Consider the following 14,053-nt stretch of genomic DNA (forward strand, 5'->3'; position numbering starts at 1 on the left):
GCCAGGGCAGCCCTGGTCCCTAAAAGATTCATTTCAGTCTTTCACTCACTCTTCTCTCCCAACTCATGAGATGAAACAGAAAGGACTTTAAGATGGTGGAGACACGAGATGGCAAGAATCTGCCTCCCTGTTCAGATGGGAGCCATCAGAGCCTCAGCAGACCATGACACAGGCAGGTTATGCTTGGTTAAGACACTGAGACGTGGGGCTGTCCATTACTGCAGCAGGGTGTACCCTGGTGTACCCTGACATGGCAGCCCACACCCAACCCCAGGGTCTGCTACAATCTTGTTTGCCTCCCTTCTGGACACTTTCCACGACCCCTTGGTCCTCATTCATTTCTGTGCAGCAAAATATTAACAGTTCTAGAGATGGGGAAGACGATCCACAAGGAAAACCCTCAAGGACTTCCCTGGTGATACTGTGGTTAAGAACCCACCTTTCAATACAGGAGGCATGGGTTCAACTCCCGGTCAGGGAATTCAGATCCCACAGGCTATGGGGCAGCTGAGCTCGAGCACCACAACTGGAGAGCCCATTCACCACAACAAAGACCCAGAGCAGCCAAAAAGGAAAAGATCCAGGTCCTTCTCTTCCTGGAGCATGCTACTGCGCTGCCACACCACAGCCCCAGTGGGCCCCTCCTCTTGAAATGCTCACCTCTGGAGGGTCCCTCAGGTGGTTTCTTCTTAGCCGAAATGACCCTTTCTCAGAGAGGCTGGGGCACCTGCCCAACTCAACATCACAATACTCTCCTGTACCACCTCAGGGCACTTATAAATCCATGAAATTATCTTATTTGTCTATTGTCTTTCTCCTTCTAGGATGTCATCTCCATGAGAACAAGATCTCAGTTTTGTATGTGTTGTTTCTTTGCGTGCGGGCTCAGTCACTTCAGTCGTGTCTGACTCTTTGCAACCCCGTGCACCATAGCCCACCAGGCTCCTCTATCCATGAGATCCTCCAGGCAAGAATACTGGAGTGGCTTGCCATGCCCTCCTCCAGGGAAACCTCCCAACCCAGGGATCAAACCCACATTGGCAGGTAGGCTCTTTACCACTGGCACCACCTGGGAAGCCCATGGAATGAATGAATGAGAGGATATAAAGATTCTCACTCCAGGTTATCTCATCTCACTTCCTTTACAAATAAAGAAATCGAGCGCTTTTCCTACAAAGAGGAAACAGAGAAGCAGCTAATGCAACTTTACAATGCAAGCTGTTTCTGGAGCACTGAACTCGAATGTGATTTATTCAAGTGAAAACTCTGGGGGAATTGTTTTGGAGGGATCCATAAAACAAATGTCATTTTCACCTGGAGAATTCACCCAACCTTCTAACCGATTTCAAATATAGTTATTTAATGCAGATTTGACAAATTTGAAACCTCTTACACAAAGCCATTTATCATCTACTGTGTGCCTGCCCTGCATCACCTTTTAAGTTATAGCTCTTTAATAGGGTAAAACATTTCATAAAATCATCAAAATACCTTAAACCAAAACTGCCTATAAGAATTGATGAGTTTCAGGCATTGATTCAAGCCCTGAAAACATCAACCTTGCCATTGGCACCATGGGCACTTCTAATAAAAGCAGCTAAGGAGGTATAATGAATATCAAATGAACCATTTTGTATGTCTGTGTGGTTTCTCCAATTGGAAATAAATCAATGAGCCGTACAAAATGCATATTTTAGTGGTATATTCATAAACAATAATCTTGTTTTTCTATCATGACTCGGGTGTCATTCTTTTTTTATAACCCAACTGAAGGTTTAATAATTTATTTTATATATACATAACCCAAAGCATAAAAGGGGAGGACAATCTAGCATGTGTTTGATATTTAAAACATCCTTGTGTGGAAGCTATGTGGATCATAAAGGTAAAAGCAAAGCACTCACGATCTTGTAGCAAACACGGGTGAGGGCTGTGTGCTACGTCGTCGCTTCTGTCGTGTCTGACCCTTTGCGGCCCCATGGACTGTAGCCCACCAGGCTCCTCTGTCCATGGGATTATCTAGGCAAGAATACTGGAGTGGCTTGCCATGCCCTCCTCCAGGGGATCTTCCCGACCCAGGGATCAAACCCAGGTTACGTGCATTGCAGGTGGATTCTTTACCACTGAGGAGCCTAGTCGCAAACACAGGGCATGTGAATAGTAACCAGTAAACAAGAAAGAAACTTACATGAATACCAAGAGGCAGCCTAGACTGCCGCGAGCTAAGTGAAGCGGAACAGGCGGCCTGAATCAAATCCTGCTTTGCGGGTGCTGTTAGCCGAGCCCATGCCAGCCCTCCTGGCCGGCTCAGCCAGGGACAGCAGACTCGTGGGGCTGAGGTGAGTTCCCCCAGCAACACTGTGGAGCATTCCCCTGTAGACCTCCCCATGACCCTGCCAAACAGGTCAGCTGGGCTGTCCCACCAGCTCGCTCAGCTGGGTAAGTGGCTTTCCCTCCCTCTGGCATGGGCTCAAACCCTATGATCCAAAGCTGCCCTCTCTATCTCAGCAACTTCCATTCCAGAGGCCAAATATAGCCATCCCCTTGCCGGATCACAAAACTTCCAGTCAGACGGCCGGGCCCAGTGACAGCCGAACGAAGAGCATCTCCCCAGCCCAGCCCACAGACAAAAGTAACAGCCACGTGGTGAGCATGGGCTGGACTTTTTTTTTTCCTGTCATTAGGACTTTGGAAGTATTTTTGTGTTGGTTCTGGATTGTTCTGTTTGTCTTTGTTGTTTGGAAGTAGACGTAGTCATTGAAGAGGTTGCTACACCCACGTCCCATATTAGACTCATGCCTTTAAATCAGCTGTGGTGGCTCATAACCAGAAAGGCATTCATTTCTTAAACCTCCCAGTCACCTACACAAAAGGAGCGTCCAGGGCACAAGAAAGGCCAGAAATGGGATGGACCTAACAGAAGCAGAAGATATTAAGAAGAGGTGGCAAGAATACACAAAAGAACTATACAAAAAAGTTCCTCATGACCCAGATAATCATGATGGTGTGATCACTCACACTCACCTAGAGCCAGACATCCTGGAACGTGAAGTCAACTGGGCCTTAGGAAGCAATACTATGAACAAAGCTAGTGAAGTGATGGAATTCCAGTGGAGCTATTTCAAATCCTGAAAGATGACACTGTGAAAGTGCTGCACTCAATATGCCAGCAAATTTGGAAAACTCAGCAGTGGCCACAGGACTGGAAAAGGTCAGTTTTCATTCCAATCCTTAAGAAAGGCAATGCCAAAGGATGCTCAAACTATTGCACAATTGCACTCATCTCACACGCTAGTAAAGTAATGCTCAAAATTCTCCAAGCCAGGCTTCAGTAATACGTGAACCGTGAACTTCCTGATGTTCAAGCTGGTTTTAGAAAAGGCAGAGGAACCGGAGATCAAATTGCCAACATCCACCGGATCATCAAAAAAGCAAGAGAGTTCCAGAAAAACATCTATTTCTGTTTTATTGACTATGCTAAAGCTTTTGACTGTGTGGATCACCACAAAATGTGGAAAATTCTGAAAGAGACGGGAATACCAGACCATCTGACCCGCCTCCTGAGAAATCTGTATGCAGGTCAGGTAGTAACAGTTAGCACTGGACATGGAACACACTGGCTCCAACTAGGGAAAGGAATACATCAAGGCTGACGTGGACTGTGACCAGCCAGGCTTCTTTGTCCATAGGATTCTCCAGGCAAGAATACTGGAGTGGGTAGCCTTCTCCAGGAGATCTTCCCAACCCAGGGATCAAACCCAGACCTCCCGCATTGCAGGCAGATTCTTTAGCATCTGAGCCACCAAGGAAGCCCAAGAATACTGGAGAGGGTGGCCTATCCCTTCTCCAGGGGATCTTCCTGACCCAGGAATAGAACCAGGGTTTCCTGCATTGCAGGTAGATTCTTTATGAGCTAAGCTACCAGGGAAGCCCAAAAGTGATACATACAGTGATACAAATAACCCTTGAAAGCAATTATTCTGTTTTGATATTATCCTGTATCCCTGAACAGGAAGTAGGAGTTTTGAGTCAGCCACCTGGTACCAATGAAAGTGAAAGTGTTAGTCGCTCAACTGTGTCCAACTCTGTGATCCCATGGACTGTAGCCCACCAGGCTCACCTGTTCCTGGGATTCTCCAGGTAAGAATACTGGAATGGGTTGCCACTTCCTTCTCCAGGGGATCTTCCCTACCCAGAGATCGAACCCATGTCTCCTGCATTAGCAGGTGGCTTCTTTACCACTGAGCCACCTGGGAAGCCCACAAAGACCCAGCACAGCCAAATAAGAAAATAATTTTTAAAATAAATCAAAAAAATAAAAGGAGAGTCTAGCAAGTGCATCTCCTCCCCACCCTGTCCAGCAGGGCCTCCTGCAGAGCCAGGATGAGGCTGGGACCAAGCACTAGGATGCCTAGAAAAGGCACCCTCAGTCCAGCTGGAGTGACAGCTGCGACTGTAAGAGGCGCCTCTGTGGGGCTGGACCGGGGCATTTCCATGTTCATACCCATGATGCACCTGGGCAGCAGTCGACCGGGGCATTTCCATGTTCATACCCATGATGCACCTGGGCAGCAGTTGACCGGGTCATTTCCATGTTCATACCCATGATGCACCTGGGCAGCAGTCGACCGGGTCATTTCCATGTTCATACCCATGATGCACCTGGGCAGCAGTCAGGCCTTGGGCCCCAGAGCTGTCAGCTCAGTGCCCTCTGCAAATACTAAAATGAGTTAAATTATTCATTTATTTCTTTAAAAGTACACAGGGTTCGACCACCACAAAGCCCACTTTTAATCTGCTTCCTGACACGCAGGGCTCAAGTCAGCCAGGTCTTGTGCAGGCCAACAGACACATCTTGTTAAGTCTTACCCAGCAGATGACACTCAATGGGACGGTGCTAGAGAAATCCAGGCTGGGGAAGGTGACTGTCTACTCCAGGCCCTATTTCCAAGTGCAGTGCATGATAAGCAGCGGTGCAGAACTATAACCCTTAGTTGTCGGAACATCTTTGTACTTTGTTCTTCAAAGGCAGAATGTTTTCTGGCATGTTGCTACCTAAGGAAAAAAAAATACTCCCCTAATTTCTACATATGCATGCCTCTCACTTCTCATTGCAGTGCATGTTGTCACAGGACCATTAAATAATTTATGCCTTTAATACATTTATCAGCTCTCCTCTGTGTGTGTGTGTGTGTGTGTGTGTGTGTGTGTGTGTGTACGGATCCTGTGTGCCAGTGTCAAAGATGTCTTCTCTATTAAAGGAAAGCAAGCAACCTCTTGGGTCATTCTCCACCATGAAATAAACTTTGCATTTTATGCGTCAAATGAGTAAAAAGTGATAACAGGTCCCTGTTCTTTACACAAAATGAAGTTCTCGTTTACACCAGAAAAGGAGTCGAACTAAGCATTTTACCCTATATATCTTCTGAAATTGCTCCCCTTCCTTCTTCTTTTCTAAGGAAGGTCTCTGTTACTCCATGTCAGCTGTAAAGGGAAAATGGCTCCTCAGTTTCAACTTGTTCTATTTACGCTGCATTTTCTTTGCTCCCGCCTCGGAATGTTTACCATGCCTGTCATCAAGAACAGCTTCGGAGCACCCAGCAGTGCCAAGGGTGGTACCAGGTGTGTGTGTTTGGCAGTCCTCGCCTCCACAGCTGCCCACAGGCTCCAACTTGGATTCAGCCATGGTGATCATTCACACCCTTGCGGCAGCAGCATGTCGGGGTACTACCAGCAAAGACGACAAGCAGCAATAGTGAGCACCAGGGCAGCAGCTGCTGTGGGCAAAGGCAGGTGACTGCACCTGGCTCGTGTCAACTTCCTGCTCCAGCCACTGCCCTCCACCCACCGTTCTCATTCGGAAGGCTTTTGTGTCTCGCTGGTACCATGAAAGAATTGCCAGAATGATACAATCTTAGAGGAAGGGATCTCAAAAACATGTAGTTGGACCTGCTTGCTTTAAAGATAAGGAAGTGGAAGCCCTGAGGGTATAAGTTTTTTGGCCATGTTCATGCAGGTGGTTATTGGCAGAGTAATGACTGGAATCAAGTCATTGAAGCCACTTTCTAACGATCTTTCTGCCATACCCATGACTTTTCAACATTCGTTAGCACAATCCACAGTATGGAATAAATTTTACATCATCATCCACAGTATTACAGATATGCACAACTAACACAAAATCTCGCAAAACAGTAGTTATCTTTACTATATGTGATATACTCTAGTATTTTCTCTTATAGTATATTCATTTTAAAAGAGCCTGGAGATTGCTTGGCAGCATGTGTACTAAAACTGGAACAATACAGAGAAGATTAACATGGCCCCTACACAAGGATAACATGCAAATTTTCCCCATTTTTTTTTTCACATTTACCAAATGTTCCTTTTCTTTCCAGGGATAATATTTATAGGTACACAGTAAAATAATTTGCATTTTTCCTAATTAGATACATCTACTGAATATCTAGGAAGGTGGAGTTGAAATAGGTGTAGAGAGGGGTCCCCGCCAGATCGAACCTGTCATACGCCCGATCAGGAATAAGCTTGTTGTCTGGTCTGTCCTTAATTCTGAAAAGGCAGAATGATCTAGCAGAAAGAACACTGGGTCTAGTCCTGGCTCCACCATCTTGCAAGTGTGTGACTTGGGGTGAATTTTCTCTGGGTTCTGCTATCTCAACTGCAAGATCAAGCTGTTGTTAATTGACAGGAGTTCTGAGAAGGGAACACAATAATGCAAATGAATGCAATAAAAAGCTCTATCCACAAGACTTGTCCTGGAACAGCGATGGTTTTAAATTCTCACATTTCAGAGAAATATGGTGTCTCAAGATGTTTCTGGATTCTCATCAAAACACCTGCATAATGTATTATGAATAAATTTGGTATAATAAAGGAAAACTAAGCCCTGGAACTGACTCATTTTTAAATGCTTTTGCAGGTGTTTAGAGAGGAGGAGTTGACCCTAAATCTTGAAGATGTTCAGCTTCAGAAAAGGAGAAGTCATTGAGGTCAAAGATGAGTCTCTGCTCTTGAAAGGAAAAGGTGATCGGTCACAAATTGAAAATCACAATCAAGGAAGGTTACTGTCAGTGAGTACAAAGAGGAAGAATTGAGTACTATAAAACAATCAGATGCAACAGCCATGCTGAAGGCTGGTGGAACATGTGGAGTGGAATGAATGAGAAGAAAGAGTTCCAGACGCATTCAGTGCTGCCCAGCTGCTTTTGAAGAAGCCATCTTTCTAGGAGGTGGTTTGGCTTGGGTTCAGCATATTCCAGCTTTGGACAATCCAATAATTTTTTTTAAAAAACTGCTATAGAAATTATTTTTGTTAAATATTCAAAATGTCTGCAATAACATAACCTTGCCCAAAGTGACAGTTAGAAGGATCCTTGACAACTGAGAACGTTCGTCAAAGCCAATTCAGAAGCTGGTGGTGATGCTCTGCTTGGAGATATGACTAAGATAAAAAAAAAAAGACATTAGCAGTCCTACTAAGGTACTGAGAGCTGCCTCATGGCTGTTTCTGCTGTGTGAAACAGAGCAGAAGTTGTAGCAAAGATACTGAAGAGGGGGCGGATCCTGCATGGCCAGAGTGGGTGGAGGTGGTGTGGAGGCGGTGTGGAGGTGGCGTGTTCTCAGAGCTGCATTTCTCACCAGTAACTTCAGGGAAATCACTTGAAAAAAAAAAGACCAAAGAAAAGGTTACAGGTTTCAGTTAGGGGTATCGGCTGACAAAGTGCATGATGGTTTACGGCTGTCATGGTGCACGCCCACAGATAACATATTTTGTGCTTTTGAATGAAAAGACATTTGTACACTCTCTTAAAAAAAATGTCAGCTATGCTTACAACATTTATTCCACAACCCACCCAATAGAGCATTTGATATCAGCACACCCGTGGTGCAGAGGGGTGAGCCCCGAGTGGGGGCAGTGTGCCCTCTTTCCCCACAGACTCACCTCCAGCCTGTCTCATTTGCTCCACCAACACCTACTCCTATTGCACCCTCTGAAACCTCTGTTCCATGGTGAGAAATCCTCCCTTGACTAGTGGGGGGAGCACTCCTTTCTCTTCCTGTTTCCTTTGGAGTCTGGTTCTCTCAGCCATGAACTCACCATCCCACTCCACTGTTCCCAGACTCCCAGGGATGGGGAGGGAGATCTGTGTCCTCTTGACCCCTTGGAGACAACATTGCTCTTCCACCTTCATATAAATCCCTCCTTCCCTCCTCACGCCACCTGTTCGCCCACTGTGAGTGAGTGAAAAGTCACTCAGTTGTGTCCAACTCTTTGCAACCCCATGCACTATATAGTCCATGAAATCCTCCAGGCCAAGAATACTTTAGTGGGTAGCCTTTCCCTTCTCCAGGGGATCTTCCCAACCCAGGGATCAAACCCAGTTCTCCCGCATTTGCAGGCGGATTCTTTACCAGCTGAGCCACAAGGGAAGCCCAAGAATACTGGAGTGGGTAGCCTATCCCTTCTCCAGCAGATCTTCCCAGCCCAGGAATCAAACCAGGGTCTCCTGCATTGCAGGCGGATTCTTTACCAACTGAGCTATCAGGGAAGCCCACGACTGCCCCCAAACCTCCAACTGGCATCTTGGTGGCTTACCACTTTCTTTTCTATCCTAGAGCCTCCAATCAGCATGGCACTTCCATATCCACATGGACCATCACTACCCTCCCCCCTTCATTCCCTCCCTTCCCTGGTTACAAATCTGACTTTGGAATAACCTAGCATCATCCCTGGTGACTCAGAGGTTAAAGCATCTGCCTGCAATGCGGGAGACCTGGGTTCGATCCCTGGGTGGGGAAGATCCCCTGGAGAAGGAAATGGTAACCCACTCCAGTAGAGAATGGGGAATGCCTGGAGAATCCCATGGATGGAGGAGCCTGGTGGGCTACAGTCCTCGGGGTTGCAAAGAGTTGGACACAACTGAGCGACTTCACTCAGCATCATCCCACTAGTGTTGTCCTCCACCTTCCGCCCCCGTTATGTCCATTTCCCCTCGTTCTCTCAGCTCTCTTGTGGTTTGGCTTCGCTCCCCATCCAACCTAGATTCTAGGGACGAGAGCTTCAAGCACTCTACTGACAATCTAGACCAATGGTCACGAATTTATTTCATAATGTACATCCAAAAGTGATACAGGAGAAATAATCAGGCACATATCTCTGACATTCACTCATTCATTCATAAATTGCATACAGTTTACTATCAGATCAACATTTTCTTTTTAAAATGTACCATAAATCATAAAGAATCCGCCTGCAATGCAGGAGACCCAGGTTCAATCCCTGGGTTGGGAAGATCCCTGGAGAAGGGAAAGGCTACCCCTCCAGTATTTTTGTCTGGAGAATTCCATGGACAGAGGAGCCTGGTGGGTTACAGTTTATGCAGTCACCAAGAGTCAGACACAATTGAGAGACTAGCACACACACACACAAATATAAGGGCATTAACAGCCAATATTGTGAGAGCTTCATGAGGAAATGGCAACCCACTCCAGCACTCTTGCCTGGAAAATCCCATGGACGGAGGATCCTGATAGGCTACAGTCCATGGGGTCGCAAAGAGTCGGACAGGACTGAGCGACTTCACTTTCACTTTCACTTTCACTTTTCGGTATTCTCTACCCATTCCCAGTGGATCATTTCACACAGGCCCTGGAGGGAAGCACATGCCAGTCTCAGAACCACAGCCCCAATCCCTATCTCTCTCCCCACTGTCACATCCATCCTGAGAAACCAACCCGGAACCCATCAGCCATGGTATCCCGTTCTCTTCCAAGTGCCTGCATGATGCTGGGGGCCAGCTTGGTCCCAGGCAGCTTCTGTAGACTTACCTTTCTCCTCAAGGCCCTGTCACCGAAAGCCTCAGGGGCTAAAGCCAAGCCTGTTGGCAAGAAAACTTCCTGCCTCTCTGTACCACCAGCACTGAGGACAGTCCTGGCACTTGCCCTTGATCCTCAGCATCTGATGCATTGCATGGTGCACACACGTGGCTTCTCCATCACCCTGGGCCACACATGGCAAAGACATGAAGAACATACAGAGAAAAACCCAACAGGTCAGGGGTTCCAGTTGGGTACAGGCTTGGTTCTGAAGCTGTATGAGGGCCACTTGCCCCCACAGCACCTGTCTGCCCAGCATGACCCAACAATAGACCAGGCCTTCAGAAGCCAGACACACCACAGCTGACCGGGCTCTCATTAGGCCACATGTGACTGAATCAGTTTAATTAAAGCCCACTGCACACCCTGACTGTTCCAGAGGGTTGCTATGGAGACAGGAAATAGGGCCCCTCCAGACAAACTTCTCTTTACTCTCAGGCTTGGAGAAGCCTGGGCTCAGGACACCTCCATCTCCTTCTGACTCCAGCTCATAGAAGGATTCCTTGGCTATCACAGGGTGGAGGTGGGTGAGAGAGGGACGAATCTTGAAGCAGCAGAGCACTGATGCCAGAGCAGCGCTTAGGAGAGGTGATGATGAGAGCCACAGAGTGTGCTGGTGGCTGGGCTTTCCTCTCTGGCCGGAAGGAATCTTTTGCACTTTCCCCACCCCCCTTCCCCTGCCCCCTGCTCATTACCTGGAGACGCAGGCCCAGGTGAGCAATGTCTGCAGGACACACAACAGCTACCGTACTTTCTCAGGAGGGTAAAGATGATTCAGAAAAAAATCCCTCACTTCCCGTCAATTCTTTCATCTTCTCTTTCTCCACTCCCCAGCCCAGTGTTTCACATCCAGTGATCCATGACTGACCCCTGCCTCAGAGTCACTTTCAGGCCTATTTAAAATGCAGATTCCTGGGCCTCAGTCAGACTAAATCAGAAACTCTGAAACCAGAGTCATGAAGTCTGCCCAACTACTCCTTGTTAATCCACACCCCCTCTCCACCTTACCACCATTCCCATGTGCCCCCCACTCCTCAGGGCATCATAATGATGCCAACAGGGACTGAAAGGGAAGGTCCTGGGCAGGAATGAGATCCCCTGGGCTCTCACCTTCCTGCGCTGACCATGAGCGTCTCCTTTACTAAGCTTCATTTTCACCTGTGACATCTCACATGGCTCCTCAGGGCCCTGCTTAAATTAAGTTGGCCTACTTGTCACAAATGAATTCTGGGCAAGCTGGGGTCTTAATACCTTGACCTCAAATAAAGTCACCAAGAGGAAACCTAGTAAATCAGGGAGCTGAGATCTGACATAATGTTGATCTCTTCTGGGCCAAAACCACCGTCTACTATCAGGTCCCTGGTAATGGGTTTGCAAAGATGGAAATGTTAATCAGTGCTAAGCAAGAGTTACAAATGATAAAGACCAGTGCCATCTACTCACCTCCAGGGGATGGGTGTGAACTTGAGATAACTATGACCATGAAGCTCTTGAAACCCAAAGACAATTCTCTGAACCATTCCTCCGCTCACGGAATTTCCATGGCGCCAGTCCCTCTGCAGCTCTGACAAGTGAGCTATTTTTGTATGTGAACAAGTACAGTGATTGTTATCTGTGCTCTGAATCAAGGATAAAAAGGAAAGGTGAGAGGGAGAGAGAAGAGTGTGAGAGAGAAAAAATGGAGGCGAGATGCAGAAATACAGAAATGTAGGAAGGATACTGGAAACCAGAAGAAAAGGAGCCAGGTGCCCTTCCCGGGGAGGAAGCAGCCCAGAAGGAAGGGTGAGACTCCAAACGGCCAGGTGACACCTTGGCAACCATACGACAGCGCCTCCCTCTGGTCTCACAGGATCCTGGAGCGGCTAATGATGACATACTCAAAGGGCTTCGAAAGAGGTCAAGTGCTACTCGTTCAGGGGCCAGATCCCTGTTTGTGATCCTTTCCAACAGCCCCAGCCTAAGACCTGGACACTACAGACCACGTGGCGAACCAGCAAACACTTTTCCATTAAGCAGATCCCCATCTACTCTTCCGGCACCGGATTACCTAGGGACCTTAATAAGGATGCTACTTTAGCAAGAAACTGAAAACGAGTAGAAAACACTCCCTTAGAATATGTTGAAACCCTCCTGTAACACACCACTCCACCAAGAGCCCATGTTCCACATATGTTTTAATGCATTTATACATTTTTGTTTTCAGACCAGCAAGGCCTGAGCCACAGCTTCCTGCATTCTGCCTCGTCAGCGTGAAAAAATTTGTTGCCCTAGGCCCCTTCAGTTTCCTCTGGGGCTCTCCTTCTCCTCAGAGTTTGACTAAGATGAGAAGTTTACCCCACAAGGTAATAGAGAGACTGTTCTCGGTTCTGATTCAACCCTTGGGCTTCCTGTCATGAGGCAGCTTTGCGGAGGTGTGCTTGCCACCACGACCTGACCACAAGAGGGAGCCAGAGAGCAGCGAGGGCCCAACATTCCAACCCTGCCCCCCGCTCCGAAGAGCCGAGTCCCAGTCCCTCCTCCTTCCCAGCAACTGGGAAGCTTAACAGTCCTTGCGGATCCACTGAAACAAACATGTCACCTTTATTGTACGGTTCCTTGGTAAACTCCTATTTTCGTCTTTCTCAAGTTTGGGTAGAAAACAAAACAATTAATTTAAAAAGCAGCACAGGAGAGCCCAAACATTATTTATGTCTCTAATTATCTCATTCTAGTGGGTATTTTAGTCCCTGTCTGGTCAGGACATTAATTATCTTCATAACTACAGCAAAAGTTAAATAATAAGCACCCAAGGCCCCAGCACTAGTATAATGTACAAGCCTAAATGAACGTATACATTTTATTAATGGATGCTTTATACAACTCCATATATTATAAATCAAACAAGAAACCTATTTCTAGCTTTTAAGGGTGCAGAGGAAAAGCTTTAGCATTATCGAGGATAATTTTTATTAAGTTTAAGACTCCCTTTTTTTGCAATAATGAGACTGTTATGAGGATAATTTAATCTAGTTTGTCATGAGGCACCCTGGCTTGTTAAATAAGTTAATAAATGACTGTGCATTAATCAAAGTGACAAAGCTATGAAGAGCAGGGGATGGGAGACAATTCTGGTGATAGTATTAATTAGTATTTAATTAGAAACTTAGGGCCCATAAATAAAAAAAAATCATGGTAGAGACATTTATGCAAATTGCTAGCAGCCTGCAGTAGAGTTAGCTTTGCTTTAAAGAAACACGATTTTTTTCTCCTAGCAGACTGTACACAGCAGCACTGCGGCCACATCACGTGGCTTAAACGAGCTCGTCTTTTGTTTCCAATTTGTTCCAATTACAGGCCTGTAAATTCAAATCATTCTTTTGACTGTGTTGATTGAAATGTAGAGTTTCACAATTTCTACTGGGAGTTATTTAAAAAAAAAAAAAACATAAGAAGAAATGTTTTAGAGAAGTAAAGTATTTCAGATTTTTTTTTTTCCTCTGCTGTTTTAATTAAGATGTGTGCCACCATTTCCTAAGAACAATTGTGGCTTCCATTTGGTACACAAACAATGCCTCCTTTCTAATCCTGGTGAGCTGTAACTGGGTTTTGTTATGTGATATTATATTGGAGACTGCATGGGCTCAACTGCCATCGTTTTTATTATAATCATAGCACTTTTCCCTTTTCTCTCAATCACATGCTTTGATAATGGGCAATTTTTGATGGCCCCAAAAGATAATAACCATTTGGTTCTGAACGTCACTGCTTTCCTAGGGTACATGTCCTCTTTTTCAGACTTTATTATTTGTTGCATTTATTCAAGAAAGGTTATCCACAGTAAAAACTGCTTTTTCTATTCAACAGTCTATCTCTGTCATGGTTCATTTATGTGTGAGCATGACGGACTGAAACCCGTATTATCCACAGCTGACAAGTGTCAAGCCGACAGTTCAATCAGCCCTTCCTTAAGATGATGCCCAGGGCCCTGTGTTTGAAGTAGGACAATAAAGCAGGCAACACAATCAGGGTCAAGCTGATCCAATCCCTGTATATAAAGGGGATTCTGCCTAATAACACAGTGCGATTTTTTTCCCCCTCTCCAAACACATTAGTCCTTAAACAGTGACTTGGCCCTTAAGAAAATCTGTGACTGACACGCAAATGCTGAAGTTTTAAC

The 14,053-nt window shown here is 46.1% G+C and overlaps 1 pseudogene; it reads left to right on the top strand.

The window, feature by feature from the left end:
* Positions 1 to 6,269: 6,269 nt before the first annotated feature.
* LOC129633498 (uncharacterized) lies at positions 6,270 to 6,364 on the top strand (annotated as a pseudogene).
* The last annotated feature ends 7,689 nt before the right edge of the window (positions 6,365 to 14,053 follow it).

The sequence above is a fragment of the Bubalus kerabau genome, chromosome 18 (assembly GCF_029407905.1).
Source record: "Bubalus kerabau isolate K-KA32 ecotype Philippines breed swamp buffalo chromosome 18, PCC_UOA_SB_1v2, whole genome shotgun sequence".
In the NCBI taxonomy this organism is placed as follows: domain Eukaryota; kingdom Metazoa; phylum Chordata; class Mammalia; order Artiodactyla; family Bovidae; genus Bubalus; species Bubalus kerabau.